The 18,341-nt window shown below is 37.0% G+C and overlaps 1 protein-coding gene across 2 annotated transcripts in view; it reads right to left on the bottom strand.

The window, feature by feature from the left end:
* CTTNBP2 (cortactin binding protein 2) overlaps positions 1–18,341 on the bottom strand; it is a 482,785-nt gene that overhangs the window by 422,678 nt on the left and 41,766 nt on the right. For both annotated transcript variants that reach the window (XM_074379164.1, XM_074379165.1), the window contains exon 2: positions 1,477–1,553. The gene's annotated coding sequence lies outside the window, so the exon portion shown is untranslated. The remainder of the gene's footprint in view (positions 1–1,476; positions 1,554–18,341) is intronic.

Genomic DNA, 18,341 nt, shown 5'->3' with positions numbered 1-18,341 from the left:
TCAGCATCTAAAGCTTCTTATTCAGATGCTCATCATTACCAACCTTTCTAGAAAATATTTTCCTTTAAAAATAAAAATCATTTGACCTTAGTATATTCAACTTCACTTTTTAAAAGCTTTTTTTTTTTTTCTGTCAACTCAGGGTTCTTTTCTTTTTAGCAACTCCTGTGAACTTTCTAACTCTGAAACCTATTCAGAAAAATGTATCTATTTTTACCATCTGTCTGTCTCACATTGTATTATTAGGAAAGAACTTTTCAGTATGAATTTCATGAGATGAAGTGGGTGACTAATTCCTATCACAGGATTGCAGGGTGACTTTCTTAATACTCCTTCCCCCGATTTCTGAGGATTCCTCTGCTCTGTGGTTTGTTGTTCTACCTCAACTGCTATTTAGAAAAGGTTTAACATAAATACAGAGTTAATTTTTAAAATAGTGACTTTTTGAGTGAGTGCTTCTTGGGTGTAGGTGATGTTCTGTTTCCTGATCTAGATTCTGGCTACATGCCTGTGTTTTATTTATTTTGTGAAAGTTCATTCAGCTGTATACTTATGATCTGTGCACTTTTTCTCAATTAACATGTACTAGAAACATACTGCTTAAAGAGAATAATCACTTTGTGTTTAATTTCAATTATATTCTGGCCCATTTTTTCATTGAGGTGTTCATTATTTTTAAATTGATCTGTCAGAGCTCTTCCAGCAATTCAAGTCAAAATCCTTGGAGTCATCCTTGACTCCTCTTTTTCTTACACTTACCTTCAATCTGTAGGTAAATATTTTTAGCAGCACTTTCAATATAAATCCATAATCCTATCACTTCTCCCCACTTCACTGCTACCACCTAGCCAAGCCAATGTCATCTTTAGCATAGATTCTTGAAAGGCCAAGGAAATGGTCTCCCTTCTCCCATACTGCCCTTATCCCTCATTCGGTCTATAGAGCACACAATCAGCCAGAGATTCTGTCCAACTGTAGAACAAATTATGATTCCTCTGCTCCCAACTCTCCAGAGGCTTCACAATTTACTCCAAATAAAAGCCAAATCATTACTGTGACTCACAGGGTCCTGTACAATTGGTCCAGGTGACCTCTGTGATATCTCTTATTACTCATCTTTCATTCACTCTGCCTCACCAAGGTGGCCTCTTTGCTCCTCTTTCAACACAGTAGACAGCCTCTATATCAAGTTCTTTGCAATCACAGTTCCCTATGCGTGGAAAGTTCTTCCTCAAGATATTCATTCACATGGCTTGCTCTTCTCATTTTAGGTCTTAATGCAAATGTGACCTCATTGAGACCTTCTCTCACTACTGTAAGATTGCAGCCGTTTCCCTCCAGTGTTCCCTATGTTCTTTCCCTGCTTTACCTTTAGACTTATGACCATTTAATATTTTATATATATATATATATATATATATATATATATATATATATTCCTTATATACAGAAAAATATAAATATAGATATACATACAGGCAACCCTCCATATCCATGGGTTTCAGGTCTGTGAATCCAGCCAACCCAGATTCAACCACTGCAGATTCAGCCAACTGAGGATTAAAAATATAAAGATAAAAATAAATAATAATTCAACAATAAAAATAATACAAATAGAATAATACAATGTAACAACAACTTACATAGCATTTATACTGTATTAGATATTAAAAGCAATCTAGAGATGATTTAAAGTATCTGAGAGGATGGGTGTAAGTTACATGCAAATACCACAGCTTTTTACATAGGGGCTTGAGTATCTGCAGACTTTACTATCTGCAAGGGTCCTGGAACCAATCCCATTTTAGATACTGTGGGCTGACTGTACACATATGTACAGGCACAGTCAATAATAGATTGTTTTATATATCTTTAGTAATTCTTTGCCAGCCATGAGAATTGCATTTCTGAAAAACAGTATGATTATTAAAACCATGGTTAGTACTAACAAGGTCTCAGAAAATAGATGATACATTTTTTAAATAATCAAAATAACGTTGCATATGCAGATTTAAAACATAGTAAATAGAAGTTATAGAAGGCATCTGCTTCCAAACACCGAAGATTAACCAACAACAAAATCCCACCCTCAGGCAGTCCTTCTAAATTTTCTCCAGTTGTTCAAAAAACACTGCTGAGGCTTTCTCTTCCACTAAGGAGGCTCTCCCACAAGTTTTCATTTCTGTAGACAACTGTACCTGTTTACATTTTTTGTATCAGCTCTTATTGAAATACAAATTTTATGGGTTTACATATGAATTGTTTCTTGTTTCCCAATTATTGGTGGGAAATTAATGGTGCTTTAGGAAACATATAGTAGGTTGTGGCTATTTTTTTGATAAAATAGAATAAAATAAAACTAAATACTATTAAACACATACTTTCACACTAATGCTATGAGTATGAATCCTGAATATCAAAGGTAAATATTACTTTATGAAACTTTTAGTTCAGTTGTGTGTGTGGGGGTGGGTGTGTATTGGGATCATGATATGCAATAAATTTCCTATTGAGGTTTAGCAGCCAAAAAAGGTTTTAAATACATTGTTGTAAGCACATTTGCTGCCTCAAGCCACCCAGAAACTTGCATATACTGTATCAGCATTTGCTTTAACAAATAATTTAGTCACACATTTATTTGGAGATAAATGGTAGGAAAATCCAACATTTCTAAGAATCCAAACAATGCCAGTGTAAAGAATATTATTTACAACTTTACAGAAAAAAAAGTTTCAGTGGGGTAATTAAAAGCAAGAGATTGGCCAGTTACTCAAGTAATCATTGGCCAGAATGGTAATCACTGATTCAATTAGAACTTCCTTTTCTTGGATTGCATTTTCTATGATAAATTGAACTACATAGGGTATTTTAAAATCCCAAGTACAAAATGATATACTGTGTATATATTTGCTTCAATTTTCAGAGAGAACTACATAACTCTATAGCATTCTGCATTCATTTCAGAGCTCTAATCCAAATTCACATTCTCTTCCCTTTAGACTGCCATTAACATAAGCATGAGTGGTTCAGAAACAAAGTATGTTTGATTAGGGTTTGCTGATCCACTCACAAATGCCTCCTGTAGCTCTAACAAGTGATAGTATCCCTCACCTTGAATCCAACCTCTTTCCAGCAATGTAGAATTATTCCAGCAATGATTAGATTATTTCATTTGAGGGAACATCCACCTGTTTCATTTTCTTTACCCCTACCAAATTATATATATAACAAAAAATTAACATTAACCTAGATCTATTTAGGATAAGCTACTGGAAATAGTTATTATTTGACCATTCTACAAAAACATGAATTTTATGTGGTTTAACAGAAAAGTTGGATATATTCAGTTACGGTAGAAATCTATTAAAAAATTATGTTCAGGAATTTGGAGATTGGAATGAGGACATTTGAGTAATCTAGAAAGCAGATAACTCCATGGGCAAGTCTACAATTTCTATGATATTAACAGTTAATACACTTGTGTTATTATTCATCTCTTCAGTACTACACTTACTGAGTACCTATAGCGTGCTCAAACACTTTCTTGGTGTTCAGGATAGAAAGATGAATAAGATGTAACTCATGACCTTAAGGAACCTGCAGTCCAATGGCCTATATTCCATTTGAATTTGAATGGAGCATCAGCTTTACAGTCTGTGCTACTGACTAATTATTATATTAAGAGATCTACTTCCTCTATCTTTATAATTAAATGCAATTTTTTATTTTAAAAAGAAGTATTTGCTCATCACTAAAGAAATATTACAGAAGTGTCTAAGGTAGAAACTAAATTTTCTGTACTTGTGTCATCTATTGTTTGCAATGATAAGATATTTCAGTTTGACCATATTCTAGACAATCTAAAGAATCATTAAGTGGCTATTTTGGAATAAGAATCTGGAATGTCTTGTCCTAAGAAAATACAAATAAGAAAGGACATGAAGCCAACCATGTGCTGTCACAATATAAACATATAGAATCAAGGCATGTCCAATGTTTCTACTGGACAGACTTAAAATAAAATGAATGTTTATTGACTAAACACAAATAAGAACAAAGAATTTTCAAGAAAAAAAAAAACAGTTCAGAAGATTTCTAATAAAAGATAACTGAAGATTAACTAATGGTACACATAGCAGTCAGCCAAGGTTCAGAACTGACTTTTTCCATCCTGAAATCAAGGAGTAGAGAATGAAAAAAAACAGAAGACCTTCTGCAACGTATTGTCATCTAGGTCAGAAGCCACCTAACTCTTTATGTACTATAGGGCAAACAGTGTAGTGAGGATTAGCAGTGGTGAATTATCAAGAGAACATTTTTAAAAGTTTATTCCAGAGCATGCACTGTTCCCTTGCCAGCAGTAATAACTTATCTCTAGGACTAAGGGGAAGAGAAATAACCGAAAGAGATATAAAGGTAAGAAGCGAAACATCTACAGCAGTGGTTTTCAAGCTTTTGCTCAGGACGTATTTATGTTCTTAAAAATTACTGAGACACCAGAGAGCTTTTTAAAATCCATCATAACTATTGATATTTACAAATAACAAAACCAAGAAAAAGTTTAAATATTACTTAACTTAAAATAAGAATATATCTAGGGCATAAATGATATATTTTTATGAAAAATAACTATTGGGTGACCTGTCTGCCTAGGTGTCTCATGCCCTGACATCTTGCAGTATATTCCAAGACCGCAACGGTCTGTTTGCTCTTGACCCAAGTTTTCTCATGGTATGGAAGGCATCAGGCAGCCTTGAGAGATAAGGCAGGGTCTCCTGCCAGGACAACGAGCAGGCTTGCTTACTGCCTGCTAGAAATAGCAGGTTCTTCAAACTCAGACTTCCTCTCCTATCATGCAACCCACTGTGTGTGTTTGCTTCTAGCTAGGTCCATCTGTGCCTCCCCTGTGGAACTGGTACTGACTGAGGGAAACAGGTGTAAACATATGGACACGCTAGCTACCAGTTTTGTGATAACAGTCTTTCAACTCCGATACCAGAGTCTTACATCTTTTGTTAGCCTCCAGTAAACTGTGGTAAGTTAATTTGTTAACTTGCAAATAGTGTAAAACCTCATACTCTGTATAGCTCTTGAAAATCATATTTTCAACAACAAAATGATGTAATGAGCAAAGTAGCATTAATTTTGTTTTTTTGCAAATTTCTAATGTCTGGCTTAGTAATAGATAGCTGAGTTCTCATATCTGATTCAATTTCTTCTTACAATATGTTGTTTTGGTTGAAATATATGAGGAAAATCTGGTCTCATACAGACATATAGTTGGAAAAGAAACAAACTTGTGAACCCACTAAAAAGATTTCAGGATCTGAGTGGTCTTTACACCACACCTAGAAAATTGTTGATCTATAGCCACATAGTTTACTGTCTATATGTAGATTGTTTTGTTATCAGTCTGTATTAACATGACTTAACTATGCCACAAAATTTTGCTCACAGAAGATAAAGTTGTAAATAACTTTAGCATTTGTTTTGTTACTGTTATTAATTCTTTTGTTATTTATAACTTGTTACAAGAGTGTTCTGGAAATCTGTTTATCCAAATATTCAACCACTAAACTTGCCCCCATCAGGGTAACAGATCATTCACTGGTCTCATCAAAGGCTTTATTCTTCAAGACCAACTTCAAAACCCTTGCTTTGCTGGGTCCACCAATCCTAAATTATTATTTCATAAACTTTGCTGCAACTCATTCAACCCTCATACCACATTGAAAGACCCACCTTAAACTAGACTCTCCAACTCTAACCTACAGCTGTCTTTCACCTTCTCTTCCTAACTCACTACTAGAGCACAGTCAATATTAGTGACCTATCATAGTGCAATAAGAAATAAACTTGGTTTTCCTTTATAAATAGGTTAGTTTGATAGATGGTAATGGACAATCTGTTTTATATTTAGATCATTCTCTCGTCAATAAATAGGACTCTGTTTTGAAAAACTAAGGATAGAATGTGCTTAACATGATCTTTTCTGCATACGTTAGCAAGAAAAAGTCCTGGGGCCTTTCATTAAAAGGAAAAATCTTGGTATTCAATCTATCATTAAATTTCATGAAATTAGGGTTGCCATATTAAGCAAACATAAATACAGGACAGCCAGTTAAATTTAAATTTCAAGGAAACAATAAATAATTTTGAATTATAATTGTGGCCCAAATATTCCAGGGTGTCCTCTATCTTATTAAGCAAACTTACATAAAATCTGTGCTGCAGGACTTGTGGCTCCATGTTAATAATAAAGATTTTTCTATTTGCTTATTATTCTTAATCTGAAAGATGCCAATCATTTTACAAAACTGAATACAATAGTTACTTTAGGTTCTTTAGTTTGGTAGACAAATTATAGATGAAGTGTAAAAAAAGCAAAATTCCAAATAGATTTAAAAATTCTGACTCTATCAAAGGATTCTAAAACTTTGTTATTTTTAATTTCTTAGCACCAAATTGTAAGGCTTCAGCTACAACTGTAGGCTAAAACTATCTGTCATGGTAGAATGGCAGCTGGAATCAAACTATATATAGAAAGATACATGGAATTGCAGACACTACACATAGTATGTAAGAAGATAGCTATGGGACTGGGGTGGAGGTTTGGTGCCAAAGATGAGATTATTATAGCTATAATAACAAGAGTCAGAGGTTTTCTTTTCTTTCTTTTTTTTTTTTACAGGAAGACTGTCTTTAATCTGATATTGCAAGATGAAAATTTACATTTATAAAGGATACTACAAATAGAGGAAAACAGAACATGAATAAAATGAAATTAAATGCCTTAGTAAAACACTACAGAAAGAAACCTGTTTCCTCTAAAATAAAGATTGGATAGGTGGTAAACTCAAAAAGTACAATGATCTCTCCCAGCTGAACTAAGTACAGAGAAACTGCCCTAAGAATGAATGACCACTCTTAGCCACCTGCATTGCAGAAGATCATGTGCAGATGTTGCAAACTAAGCAGGAGCAATAAAAAATAAAAAATCAGTGGAAAGAGTAAGCAATGGGTGAGTCTGAAGAAGCAGTCAGGGAATGTTGTGGTGGTTTAGCAGTAGGATGAAAGATCTCAGTTATGGTAGCATGAGAGCAGCAAAGAGAGAGTCCAAGTCTTGAATTTGAATAGATTTGGATGGAACACTTCCCAGCTATGTGATATTGGAAAACATTATTTATCTTCTTTGAGCTTTGGATTTTTCATGTGTAAAATGAGTACTATGATATTTGCATTAGCTGTTATGTAAATTGTTACTGACATGCACTAAGTACTCATTGATGTTATTTTGTTATTATCATTATTATTTTACTATTGCTATTTTATTATTATTTTACTATGATTATGATGATTATGACTGCCCTAGCATCAGGGATCTTTGAACACAAAGGGAAAAAATAGTAGCACTATTTCACTTTGATATTTCTAGCAAGAGAATTGATGTTTTATATAGTCTAGTCACAGAAAAAAATAGAGTCATGTGTCATTTAAGGACGAGGATACATTCTGAGAAATGTGTCATTAGGTGGTTTTGTTGTTGTGTGAACATCATAAAGTATACTTATACAAACATAGATGGTATAGCCTACTACACATGTAGGCTATATGGTATAGCCTGTCGCTTCTTGTGACCTAGGAGCAACAGGCTATACCATATAGCCTACTAAATAGTCTAAATTTTTCATGTGTACTAAAAACTGTAGGCAGTTGTAACATAATGGTAAATACTTGTGTATTCAAACATATCTAACCATAGAAAAGCAACAGTAAAAATATGGTATAAAAGATAAAAAATGGTATACCTGTACAGGGCACTTACTGAGAATGGACATTGCAGGACTGGAAGTTGTTCTTGGTGAGTGAGTGAGTGAGTGGTGAGTGAATGTGAAGGATTGGAATATTATCCTACACAAGTATAGACTTTAAAACACTGAATTCTTAGGCCATGCCAAATTTATTTTTAAATTTTCTCTTTCTTCAATAGTAGGTTAACTTTAACTTACTATAATTTTTCAATCTGAAAACTTAACAATTTTTAACTTTCTGACTCTTTTGTAATAAAAATTGCTTAAAACACACACTGTATGGCTGTACAAAAATAATTTCATTCTTACATCCTTATTCCATAAAATTTTTATTAAGTATTTACCTTTTAAACGATTTTGTTAAAAACTAAGACACAGGCACACGTTAACCTAAGCTGAAGGATATACCTGTGGGTGTCTTACAGTTAACTTAAAAAAAAAATAAGTAGAAGGAGTATATTCTAAAATAATGATAAAAAGTATAGTATAATAAATACATAAGCCAATAACATAGTTTTTTTATTATCATTATTAAGCATTAGGTACTGTACTTAATTGTATGTGCAAGACCTTTATACAACTGGCAGTGCAGCAGGTTTGTTTACACCAGCCTCACTGCAAACATGTGAGCAGTTCGTTGTACTATGACATCACTGCTACAATGTCACTAGGTGATAGGAATTTTTCAGCTCCATGACAATCTTTTGTATATTATGGTATATATGGTCTATCATTGACCAAAACATCATTATACAGCATATGATCATATACCAAACTGAAAAGCAGAAAGACCTACCAGGATTTTAATATCAGTTTTACAACAAATTAGCTCTATAACCTTGAGTAGTTTGGTTCCTGTATTAGTTTGCTAGGGATGCCGTAAAAAAGTACTGCAGGCTGAATGGCTTAACCAACAGAAGTTTTTTTTCTCACAGTTCTGGAGGCTAGAAGTCTGAACTGAAGGCGTTGGCTTCTTCTGAGGCTTATCTTTGGGCTTATAGATGGCTGTCTTTTTCATGTGTCTTCACATCATCTTTCCTCTATGTCTGTGTCCACATTTCCTCTTCTTATAAGAACATCAATCATAGGGGATAAGGGTTCACCCTGATGACTTCATTTTAATTTAATTATCCTTTTAAAGATCCTATCTCCAAATACAGTCACAATTCTGAGGTACTGCAGGTTATGACGTCAACATATGCATTTTTTGGGGGGAAGTGCAATTCAGCTGATAAGAGTTCCCCTTTCTGAATCTTGGTTTCCTTTCTTGTAAAATAGTGACATTGGAATTGGTCATTTCTAAAGTCTCTTCTCACTCAATGATTTATATATAATAAATCACAGATTACCTGTTATATTTTATGGACTACAAAATTAAACGTAGCAGTATAAGACTCAAGAAAACTAATATTCATCAACAGAAATGTCTGAAATCATGATGCCATTATAATGTTAATGAAGACCACAGATGGTAAATGTTCATTTGAATTTCAAATAGTTGCAGCTTTTCAAATGTAGTGAACCAATTCAGCAAAATTTGCATAGTAGGAAAAGTATACATAATTGTTTTCGCTTATTAAAATAGGACTCAGCAGGACACTGCAAATATCTATTGAAACGTCCACTGATTGATGCTAAAAACAAAAGGCTCTTTTTTATTGAGGCTATGAAGAAGAAAATTAGGTAATTCTATAATACCATAGTCTATGGTTTGAGGACATAAGAAAATATTTGTGTATTTGTATCTCTTGTTATTTTATTTTTTTCCATAATGATTTTAGAGCTAAGTGTATAGCAAGGTATGTGTTTTCTCAAAGTTGAGCTTTCTTTATTAATGACCCAGAAGAGGAGAAATCTTTGTCTCCATAGTCGCCTGGAGAAATTCAGGAAGAAGGCCACCTATAACCACTCTGTGGTAGATTCAGAGGCCTCAATAAACTCTTCAGTTGCATTTTGGTCAAAGCCTTTAACAAGAAGTGATCTAGACTAGTGGATCATAAAATTGGCCAAATAGAATTATCTGAATAATACATAAAAAATAAGATTATCCAGGCCTCATCAAAGTGTTCTGATTCACTATGTCCAGGATAGAGTCCAAGAGTCAAATTTTTTGACAAAAAAATCACTCTATCTCCCTACTCCTGCCACAGAGGATTTTGATGTAGCTGGCCCATTTGTGTTTGGCAATTGCTGATAGAATCCTGTTTCTTATTTAGCAATAAGAACTCGGGATCTACCTGCAAGAGCCCATCACTCCCTGGATCATTGGCATGGTTTAGTTTCAATCTCTCTGATCAGAGATATTCTATATTCTACAAGGTTAAGAATGATGTATAAGAAGCCAGAAACATATTGCGAAGGTACAGAGATACATCTGAGATACTCTAATATATTCAGAAAATCTTATATTCTAAAGATCAAGGATTATAGTTTTTCAGTGAAGTGATCCAAACACTGTGCAAATTTAAAAAGAAGTAAAACAATTCTCTTCCCTGGACTTTTCCTGGTGTGCACATTCTCCCAGTCTGTACCATGCATTTCTAAGAAAAAATTATAGAAAACTTTGAAATTTAGTGGGAATACTCTCTATTTCAGCAATCCAGGTTATCTCTGCCTTTGCTGTCATTATTTTACAACACTGTAGAGATAGAAGTTAATTGTAGAAAACTGGGAGTAATGAGAATAATTTCTGTCCAAAGAAATGTAAATTGCATCCAGTAGAACATCACTGATTATTGCCCTATACATATTGATCAGTTTTGCCAGTTTTACAGCTGATATGGTTTGGTTGTGCCCCAATCAAATAACATCTTGAATTGCAACTCCCACAATTCCCATTTGTTGTGGGAGGAAGCTGGTGGGAGGTAACTAAATCAGGGAGATGGGGCTTTCCCATGATATTCTCATGATAGTGAATAAGTCTCATGAGATCTGATGAAGACAGGACTCTCCCTGAACAACCCTCTCTTTTCCTGCTGCCACCCACATAAGATGTAGCTTGCTGCTCCTGGCCTTCTACCATAATTGTGAGGCCTCCCCAGCCATGTGGAACTGTAAGTCCACTAAGCCTCTTTCTTTTGTAAATTGCCCAGTCTCAGGTATGTCTTTATCACCAGCATGAAAACAGACTAATATAGTAAACTGGTACCAGGAGTGAGGTGCTGCTGAAAAGATGACTGAAAATGTGGAAGAGACTTTGGAACTGGGTAACAGGCAAATGTTGGAACTGTTTGGAGGGCTGAGAAGAAGACATGAAAAGTGGCAAAGTTTGAAACTCCCTAGGGACTTTTTGAATGGCTTTGACCAAAATGCTGATAATGATATGGACAATGAAATTCAGGTTGAGGTGATCTTAGATTTAGATGAAGAACTTGTTAGGAACTGGAGCAAAGGTGACTCTTGTTATGTTTTAGCAAAGAGATTGGTGGCATTTTGCCCCTGCCCTAGAGATTTGTAGAACTTTAGAGAGATCATTAAGGTATCTGGCTGAAGAAATGTCTAAACAGCAAAGCATTCAAGAGGTGACTTAGGTGCTGTTAAAAGCATTCAGTTTTATAAGAAAAGCATAGCATAAAAGTTCAGAAAAATTGCAGCCTAACAATGTGATAGAAAAGAAAATCTGAGGAGAAATTTATTTTCTGAGGAGAAATTCAAGCCAGCTGCAGAAATTTGCATAAGCAATGAGGATTAAAATGTTAATCCCCAAGATGATGGGGAAAATATCTCCAGGAAGTGCCAGATGTCTTCATGCCAGCCCCTCCCATCACAGGCCTGGAGACCTAGGAGGAAAAAGTGGTTTTGTGGGCTGGGCCTAAGGTCTCTGTGCTGTGTGTAGCCTAGGGACTTGGTGTCTTGCATCCCAGCTGCTCTAGCAGTGGCTGAAAGGGTCCAACATAAAGCTTGGGCCATGGCTTCACAACGTGCAAGCCCCAAGCCTTGGCAGCTTCCATGTAGTGTTGAGCCTGCAACTGCACAGAAGTCAAGAACTGGGGTTTGGGAACCTCTATCTCCATTTCAGAGGCTGTATGGAAACACCTGGATGCCCAGGCATAAGTTTGTTGCAGGGGCAGGACCGTCAAGGATAACCACTGCTAGGGCAGTGCAGAAGGGTATTGTGGAGTGGGAGCCTCCACACAATGTTTCCACTGGGGCACTGCATAGTGGAGCTATGAGAAGAGGGTCACTGTCCTCCACACCCAGAATGGTAGATCCACCGACAGCTTGCACTGTGCTCCTGGAAAAGCTGCAGAGACTCAAAGCCAGCTCATGAAGGTAGCCAAGAGGGAGGCTGTACCATGCAAAGTCACAGAGGTGAAACTACCCATAACCATGGGAACCTATCACTTGCAACAGTGTGACTTGGATGAGAGACATGGAGTCAAAGGAGATAATTCTGGAGCATTTTGTTTTAAAAAAATGTTATTTTACTTTAGGTTGTGGGACACATGTGTAGGTCATGCAGCGTTGTTGCATAGGTACATACATAACCAGATGGTTTGCTGCCTCTACTCCCCCTTTATCTATATCTGGCATTTCTCCCCATGTTATCCCTCCCCACTCCTTGTTATCCTTCCTCTAGGCCCCCACAACTGCCCCCAGTGTGTGATACTTCTCTCCCTGAGTCCACATGTTCTCATTGTTCAACATCTGCCTATGAGTGAGAACATGCGGTGTTTGGTTTTCTGTTCTTCTGTCAGTTTGTTGAGAATGATGGTTTCAAGATTCATCCAAGTCCCTACAAAGGACACCAACTCATTGTTTTTTATGGCTGCATAGTATTCCATGGTGTGTATGTGCCATACTTTTTTGTCCAGTCTATCCCTGATGGGCATTTGGGTTGGTTCCAGGTATTTGCTATTGTACACAGGGCTGCAATGAACATAGGTGTGCATGTGTCTTTATAGTAGAATGATTTATAGTTCTTTGGGTATATACCCAGTAATGGTATTGCTGGGTCAAATGGAATTTCTATTTCTAGATCCTTGAGAAATTGCCACACTGTCTTGCACAATGGTTGAACTAATTTACACTCCCACCAACTGTATACATGTTCCCATTTCTCCACATCCTCTCCAACATCTGTTGTCCCCAGATTTAATGATCATCATTCTAACTGGCGTGAGATGATACCTCAATGTGGTTTTGATTTACATTTCTCTGATGACCAGTGATGAGGATTTTTTCATATGTGTATTGGCCTTATATATGTCTGCTTTTGAAAAGTGTCTGTTCATATCCTTCGCCCACTTTTGAATGGGGTTGTTTGTTTTTTTCTTATATATCTGTTTTAGTTCTTTGTAGATTCTGGGTATTAGTCCTTTGTCAGATGGTTAGATTGCAAAATTTTTTTCCAATTCTGTTGCTTGTCAGTGCACTCTAATGATTGTTCCTTTTGCTGTACAGAAGCTCTGAAGTTTAATTAGATCCCATTTGTCTATCTTGGCTTTTGTTTCCATTGCTTTTGGTGTTTTAGTCATGAAGTCCTTGCCTATGCCTATGTCCTGGATGGTTTTGCCTACGTTTTCTTCTAGTGTTTTTATGGTGTTAGGTTTTATGTTTAAATCTTTAATCCATCTGGAGTTAACTTTAGTGTAAGGTGACAGGAAGAGGTCCAGTTTCTGCTTTCTGCACATTGTTCGCCAGTTTAACCAACACCACTTATTAAACATGGAGTCCTTTCCCCATTGCTTGTTTCTGTCAGGTTCATCAAAGATCAGATGGTTGTAGATATGTGGTGTTGCTTTGGAGGCCTCTCTTCTGTTCCATTGATCTACGTCTCTGTTTTGGTACTGGTATCATGCTGTTTTGATTACTGTAGCCTTGTAGTATAGTTTGAAGTCCAGCAGTGTGATGCCTCCCACTTTATTCTTTTTGCTTAGGATTGTCTTTCCTATGCAGTCTCTCTTGTGGTCCCATATGAAGTTTAAGGTATTTTTTTCCAGTTCTGTGAAGAAGGTCTTTGGTAGCTTGATGGGGATAGTGTTGAATCTGTAAATTACTTTGGGCAGTATGGCTATTTGTACAATATTGATTCTTCCTAACCATGAGCATGGAATGTTTTTCCATTTGTTTGTGTCCTCTCCTATTTCCACTAGCAGTGGTTTGTAGCTCTCCTTGAAGAGATCCTTTACATCCTTTGTTAGTTGTATTCCTAGGTATTTTATTCTCTTTGTAGCAATTGTGAATGGCAGTTTGTTCTTGATTTGGCTATCTTTAAGTCTGTTATTGGTGTATAGGAATGCTTGTGATTTCTGCACATTGATTTTGTATGCTAACACTTTGCTTAAGTTCCTTATCAGTTTGAGGAGATTTGGGGCTGAGATGATGGGGTCTTCTAAATATAGAATCATGTCATCTGTAAACAGAGACAGTTTGACTTCCTCCTTTCCTAATTGAATACACTTCATTTCTTTTTCTTTTCTGATTGCTCTGGCTAGAATTTCCAATACTATATTGACTAGGAGTGGTGAGAGAGGGCATCCTTGTTTAGTGCCTGATTTCAATGAGAATTCTTCCAGCTTTTTCCCATTGAGTATGATATTCGCTGTAGGTTTGTCATAAATAGCTTGTATTATTTTATGATATGTTCTGTCAATACCTAGTTTATTGAGAGTTTTTAGCATGAAAGGATGTTTAATTTTGTTGAAGGTCGTCTCTGAAGCTGTTGAGATAATCATGTGGTTTTTGTCTTTGGTTCTGTTTATGTGACGGATTGTGTTTATGGACTTGCGTATGTTGAACCAGCCTTGCATCCCTGGGATGAAGCCTAATTGATGGTCATGAATAAGCTTTTTGATGTGCTCTTGCATTCAGTTTGCCAGTATTTTATTGGAGATTTTTGCTTCAATGTTCATCCTGGATATCAGCCTGAAGTTTTCTTGTTTAGTTGAGCCTCTGCCGGGTTTTGGTATCAGGATGATGTTGGTCTCATAAAATGAGTTAGGGAGGATTACCTCCTTTGTCTTGTTTAGAATAATTTCAGAAGGAATGGAACCAGCTCCTCTTTGTACGTCTGGTAGAATTTGGCTGTTAACCCATCTGGACCTGGACTTTTTTTAGTTGGTAGGCTGTTGACTGCTGCCTCAACTTTAGCCGTTGTTATTGGTCTATTCAGGGTTTCAACTTCTTCCTGGTTTAGTCTTGGTAGAGTGCAAGTATCCAGGAATTTATCCACTTATTCCTGGTTTACTGGTTTGTGTGTATAGGGCTATTTGTATTAATCTCTGATGGTAGTTTGTATTTCTGTGGAATCAGTGGTGATATCCCGTTTATCATTTTTCAATGCATCTATTTGATGCTTCTCTCTTTTCTATTAGTCTGGCTAGTGGTCTACTTTGTTGATCTTTTCAAAAAAAAAAAAAAAAAAAAACAGCTCCTGGATTTATTGATTTCTTGAAGGGGTTTTCATGTCTCTATCTCCTTCAGTTCAGCTCTGACCTTAGTTATTTCTTGTCTTCTGCTAGCTTTTGAGTTTTTTTAATCTTGCTCCTCTAGCTCTTTCAATTTTGATGATAGGGTGTCGATTTTCGATATTTCCTTGTTTCTCATGTGGGCATTTATTGCTATAAGTTTCCCTCTCGACACCGCTTTAAAGGTGTCCCAGAGATTCTGGTAAGTTATGTATTCATTCTGGTTGGTTTTGATGAACATCTATATTTTGCCTTCATTTCATTGTTTATCCTGTCAACACTCAGAAGCAAGTTTTTCAGTTTCCAAGTAGTTGTGCAGATTTGCATGAGTTTCTTAATCCTGAGTCCTAATTTGTGCTGTGGTCTGTTAGAATGTTCATTATTTCTGTTCTTTTGCATTTGCTGAGCAGAGATTTTTTTCCAATTATGTGGTCAATTTTAGAGTAAGTGTGACGTGGGTGCTCAGAAGAACGTATATTCTGTAGATTTGGTGTGGAACATTCTGTATATGTTTACTAGGTCCATTTGAGCTCTGCATTCAAGTCCTGGATTTCCTTGTTAATTTTCTGTCTCATTGATCTAATATTGACAGTGGAGTGTTGAAGTCTCCCACTATTACTGTGTGGGAGTCTAAATCTCCTTTTAGGTCGTTAAGAACTTGCTTTATGTAATGGGTGCTCCTGGGTTGGGTGCATATATTTTTTAGGATAGTTAGCTCTTCTTGTTGGATTGATCCTTTTACCATCATATAGTGCCCTTCTTTGTCCCTTTTGATCTTTGTTGGTTTGAAATCCATTTTATCAGAGATGAGGATTGCAACCTCTGCTTCTTTTGTTCTCCATTTCCTTGGTACATCTTCTTCCACTGCTTTATCTTGAGCCTATGTGTGTCTTTGCATATGAGATGTGTTTCCTGAATACAGCACACCAATGAGGGGACTTGATATTTTATCCGTGTTGCCAATCTTGTGTCTTTTGATTGGGGCATTTAGGCCATTTACATTCAATGTTAATATTGTTATGTGTGAATTTGATCCTGCATTTTGTTACTGGCTGGTTTCGTTGTCCGTTAGCTGACTCATTTTCTTCACTGCATTTTTGGTCTTTGCCATTTGGTGTGCTTTTGCAGTGGCTGGTACTTGTTCCTTTCCACGTTTAATGTTTCTTTCAGGAACTCTTGTAAGGCAGGTCTGGTAGTGACGAAATCTCTCAGTAATTCCTTTTCAGTAAAGGATTTTATTTCTCCTACACTTAAGAAGCTTAGTTTGACTGGATATGAGATTCTGGGTTGAAAGTCCTTTTCTTTAAGGATGTTGAATATTGGCCCCCACTCTCTTCAGCTTGTAGGGTTTCTGCCAAGAGATCCACTGTGAGTCTGATTGGCTTCCCTCTGTGGGTGACCTGGTCTTTCTCTCTGGTTGCCCTTAGTATTTTCCTTTATTTCAACCCTGCTGAATCTGACAATTATGTGCCTTGGGGTTGTTGTTCTTGAGGAATATCTTTGTGGAGTTCTCTGTTCTTGGATTTGAATGTTGGACTGCCTTGCTAGGCTGGGGAAGTTCTCCTGGATAATAACCTGGAATGTGTTTTTCAGCTTGGATCCATTCTCTCTGTCACATTCAGGTACACCGATCAAGGGTAGATTAGTTCTTTTTACATAATCCCATATTTCTTGGAGGCTTTGTTCATTTCTTTTAACTCTTTTTTCTCTTGTCTTGCCTTCCCTTTTTATTTCATTGAGTTGATTTTCAATCTCTGATAGCTTTTCTTCTGCTTGATCAATTTGGCTATTAAAACTTGTGTTTGCTTCATTTGTTCTCATGCTGTGTTTTTCAACCCCATCAAATCATTTATGTTCTGCTCTAAGCTGGTTATTCTAGTTAGCATTTAATCTATCCTTTTATCAAGGTTTTTAATTTCTTTGCATTGAGTTAGAACATGTTCCCTTAGCTCAGAAAAGTTTGTTATCATCCACCTTCTGAAGCCTGTTTTTGTCAATTCATCACATTATTTCTCATGTTTCTCATGTTGTGTTCCCATGTTGATAAGGAGTTATGATCCCTTGAGGGAAAAGAGGTGTTCTGGCCCTTGATGGTTTCATCTTTTTTGCACTGTTTTTCCCCATCTTGGTTGATTTATCTAGTTCTCATCTCAGGGAGCTGCTTGATGAGGTCGCTTGTCTGCCTGCTGAGGGGCTACTTGGTTTCCAGGGACTCCTTCAGTTTGCTAGGTAAGCTTCCTGTGTCTTTTTTTTATTTACCCTGGGAGTTTAGGCCTGCCTCTTCTGCTGACCTGGAGGCACTGCTGGGTGGTCAAGAACACCGCCCGTTGCTATGTAGGCTTCCTGTGTTTTTTGTAAAAACATGAAGTATAGTCCTGCCTCTTTAATGGTGGGTTTCATCTTTACTCCATGGGGTTGGATCATTCAGAGTTCAGCTCAGACTGAGGTACTGGCTGCATAACCAACTAGAGTTAGTGCTTCAGCCCTCTGGGGTTTCTGGGGGAGGGTAGAGACCCACTCAGCTGCACTGTCTGTCTCCCCAATTTGAGCTCCCTCTCTCTCTGATGATGAGTGAGGGGGGGCACCCAGCTGCTCCATCTGTCTTCCCGCTTTCAGCTCCCTCTCTCTCTGGGCAAGGGGATAGGGCGATAGCTTGGTCCTCAGGCTCTCCCAGATGGCTTATGGGCTTATGTATTTGCTTAGATCTGTGTGCCAATCTGGGACACTATCCTGGTTTATTATTCAACTCTGAGCTTGTAATTCCCAGCAATTGACTGGGCAAAGATCCTCTGCTCTGTGTATTGCTGAGGCATTGGGGGAAGCACTGTATCTGGACCGGAATGCCAGAAAGGGAGCCTCCAACTCATCAGTCAGATGCACTTTCTAGGTGAAGCAACAAACCTCCCTGCCTCAGTCTGACCTGTCTGAGCTTTGCTCAACATCTGATCAGACCCGTTGAAATGAAGCTGGTACCTAAGTTGGAGCTAGGAGATCTCTCAATTCCTGTGTGTCTCTCACTGGGTGTTGTGCATTGGAATTGTGTCAATTCAGCCATCTTGACGCCAACTCATTTTGGAGCTTTAAGGTTTGACTGCCCTGCGGGATTTCAGACTTGCATTGG

This window comes from Saimiri boliviensis, chromosome 10 (assembly GCF_048565385.1).
Source record: "Saimiri boliviensis isolate mSaiBol1 chromosome 10, mSaiBol1.pri, whole genome shotgun sequence".
Taxonomy (NCBI): Eukaryota; Metazoa; Chordata; class Mammalia; order Primates; family Cebidae; genus Saimiri; species Saimiri boliviensis.
The sequence above is the reverse complement of the archived record's forward strand: the minus strand, read 5'-3'. Positions and strand labels throughout refer to the sequence as shown.